Here is a 3,616-nt window from a genome sequence, read left to right on the forward strand (position 1 = left end):
GCATTAATCTGGAGAAAACTCTAATTTGAAAAGATACATGCACCCCAATGTCCATAGCAGCGCTGCTTACAATAGGCAAGACATGGAAGCAACCTAAGTGTTCATCGACAGAGGACTGGCTAAAGATGTGGTGTATATATACAATGGAATACTACTCAGCCATAAAAAGAATGAAAGAATGCCATTTGCAGCAACATGAATGGACTAGAGATTATCACGCTGAGTGAAGTAAGTCAGACAGAAAAAGGCAAATATCACATGGTATCACTTATGTGTGAAATCTAAATATGATACAAATGAACTTATTTACAAAACAGAAACAGACTCACAGACAGAAAACAAACTTACGGTTACCAAAGAGGAAAGGAGGTAGGGGAGGAATAAATTAGCAATTTGGGATTAGCAGATACACACTACTACATATAAGACAGATATACAACAAGGTTCTACCGTAGAGCACAGGGAACTATAGTCAACATCCTACAACAAAGCCACGTTATATTACCTTTTCAACAACGTAATGAGATCGGTCCTTGTGATGGTCAATTTCATGTGTCAGCTCGACTGGACAGGGAGGCCCAGGTGGCTGGTAAAACATTATTCTGGATGTGTCTGCAAGGGTGTCTCTGGAAGAGATTAGCATTGAATCGGGAGACTGAGTAAACAGGATCACCCTCAACCAATGTGGGTGGGCTTCCTGCAGCACAGCAAGGGCCTGGATGGAGCAAAAAGGCCGAGGAAGGGCACATTCTTCCTCTCTCCGCTTGCGCTGAGACATCCAGCTTCTGCAGCCCTCACACACTGACGCTGCGCGTTCCTGGCTTTCAGTCTCAGACCAGGACTTACACCGTCGGCCCCCTGATCCTCAGACCTTCGGATTCAGACTGACCTGCCCCTGGCTTTCCTGATTCCCTAGCTTGCGGTTGCAAATCACGGGACTTCTCAGTCTCCGTAACAGTGTGAGACAATTTCTCCCGTATATCTGTATATATCCTACTGGTTCTGTTCCTCTGAAGAAACCTAACATGGTCCTATTATTATTACCTTCATTTTACAAATGAAGCAACTGAGTTTCATACGGATTCAGTCCCTAAGGCCAGCAAGAAGGAGGGCCATTCAGACCCAGGCAGCCTGGCTCCAGAGCCCATGCTCCGAACCACGAGGCCTAACTGCCTCTTCAGAAGGAAGATGTGGACAGACAGAAAGTGCGAGCGTGGCTCGTGACACCACGTGGGTGTAATCATGTAAAGACTCTTTGGCTCCTTATGCTAAAAGCTCTCCAAGGTAACGTACATCTTCACCGGGTCACAAGGTAGAGAAGCCTACCCTGGATGCATGTACTCCTCCATCCATCGTTCATCGATTGCCCACTGTGTATATAGAATTGCCTTAGAAACCGAGGGACTCACAAAAGACACAGAAGATGTCAGGACCTTTCAGCAGCAGACAAACAAGTCAATGAGGCCAGAGACACAGGAGTGAGCAGACGACAATGCTGGGTGGTAAATGTTTGTGTTCCACAATGGAGACCACAAACAAGAGTTTTAAGAGGAATTTAGAGACAAGAGATGCCTCTTTTTTGGAAGAGGTGGGCCCTAAACAGGATTCTGACAGCACTGTGAGAAGGAGCAGAGAGGAAGGAACATTCATGCCCTTAGTCACTGAATACTGATAAACCTTACCGTGTGCTGGGTCACTTGGCTGGTCCCTGGAAAGCCAAGATAGTCAAGCAGCTTCTTCTCTCACGTGGGGACAGCCTGATATTTGCCGAGGGTGCTAGGAGAGAACATAGGAGAGGGACCACCTGAGAGTTGGGAAGGCTTCCTGGAGGCAGTGGCATTTGGACAAAGAGGAGTTAGCCTGTGAGAGGAAGTGAGGGGAAGGGCACAGCTGGTGGAAGGGAAGCTCGCGTGCAAAGGCCCAGAAATGTGGGCTCTGTTAGTCAGGGTAGATGGGAGGAACGCCCTGGGCTGGGAGCAAGATTTTCTTTTTTTTTTTTTTAGAGAAAAGATAAGGCTCAGAGGCACAGGATCTAAACTCCCTTTTCTAAAGGAAGAATGAAAATGGAGCAGATGAGTTGGTCAGAGAACTGTGACTGCATTCCCAACCCTCCTCCACGCATCAGGGGAGGAAAGAAAAGATGCTCCCTTCCTCCAGCGTGTGAAGTCAGGTGCGCCCCTCCCCGCTTCTCCACCGCGGAGCTCCTGGGGAGGTCCTGCCCAAGCTCCGTGCCTCTGCAGCCAGCAGGAAAAGTCAGCCTTCGCTGTCAAGTGCCATTGCCTTAAGAGAGAGCACCCTCCTCCCCGGACCTCCCCCAGGGCTTCTGCAGAGAACCTGGTGGGGGGAATTCAGACATGCTCAGACAACGGCCTTTCTCCTACCTGCAGGACCAGGTTCCAAATGAAATCAGAACTAGACAGGAAAACTAGGCAGCCATCTCCTGTGTGTCCCATTTGACACCTCCTGAGACTCCCCGTTTCTTTGCTTTCAGAGGAACCTGGATGTGAAAGGGATGTGCTGTTACTCGGGGGTGATTATTCCCCCCACTAGAGCCCAGGGCTGAGGGTCCCCTTCTCCACCAAGGGTGGAGAAAAAGATGTTTCTGTTCCCTCCTCCAATTAAAATCGAGCACTTTCTCCCTCCCCCAACCCCAATCGCCTCCATATTGTTTTGGTCCCGTGAATTTCCCAGCACTGTAGTTTAACTGAATGTTGATTAAATATCTTTTTGGCATTTGCTTGCGACCCTAACTTTCATGCGTGTTGTTGATCTGTGGACAAAATATGTTGCAAGTTCCAAACAAGTAATATATAGACTTTAAAAGCAAAACCTGCTGTTCGTAAGAGGAAAACTCTTCATCCTAGTAACAAATTTCCTTGACTGGCAGAGTGGGCACATGGGTTGGGGGAAACATGCCTGGTCTTAGAAACTGTCGGATTTGTAAAAGAGCTTAGAGATGTTGACCGAAAAAGATGCACAACCTAAAAGTTGAGAATTATGTTTTATTCAGCGGTCTTTCTGAGGACTCCAGCCCAGGAGACAGCCTCTCAGATCGCTTGAAGGGACTGCTCCAAAGAGGCAGCGGAGGAGCCAAGACATAGGAGGTTTTGCAACAAAGACCAGGTAGTTGGAACATCAAAAGATCACTGTTAATTAAAGAAAAGCAGGTATCTCAAGTTCAGGAATTTAATGCTTTTCTATGTATGGGAAGATACAAGATTCTGGGCTCAGAGAAATCATTCCTTTGATATGCATCTTAGCACCTAGGGCCAGTATCCTGGGCTTCCCGTCCTGAGTGCCCTCTGGGTACACTGTTGTGAGTGGTGCAGTGGCTGAGGGCTTGGCAGCCAGGCAGCCCAGTTGGTCTCCATCCTGAATTCCCTCAGGGCTCACTGTCAGGGGGCAGCGGTAGTGGCTTCAGCATCCTTTGTTTACTAATATGACAAGCAACACCTTTCATTCACAGAGCATGTTTTTTAAATGAGGAAGCAGAAGCCCCGTGAGAGAAAATGGCTGGAGGACTAGTGGCTGGACTGGCTGCTAACTGAGGCCTCGTGCCCTGAGCCCATGTTCATTTTCCATCTTATGATTCACCTTGGGTTGACCAGAAGAAGCA

General features: G+C 48.0%; 1 long non-coding RNA gene across 1 annotated transcript; it reads right to left on the reverse strand.

The window, feature by feature from the left end:
- Window positions 1–390: 390 nt before the first annotated feature.
- Window positions 391–2,656, reverse strand: LOC116284787 (uncharacterized). Its single transcript, XR_004194437.2, has 3 exons — window positions 2,382–2,656; window positions 1,683–1,776; window positions 391–626 (listed from the first exon to the last, which is right to left on the reverse strand). It is a non-coding gene; the product is annotated as an uncharacterized lncRNA (long non-coding RNA).
- Between the last annotated feature and the right edge of the window lie 960 nt (window positions 2,657–3,616).

The sequence above is a fragment of the Vicugna pacos genome, chromosome 21 (assembly GCF_048564905.1).
Source record: "Vicugna pacos chromosome 21, VicPac4, whole genome shotgun sequence".
Classification (NCBI taxonomy): domain Eukaryota; kingdom Metazoa; phylum Chordata; class Mammalia; order Artiodactyla; family Camelidae; genus Vicugna; species Vicugna pacos.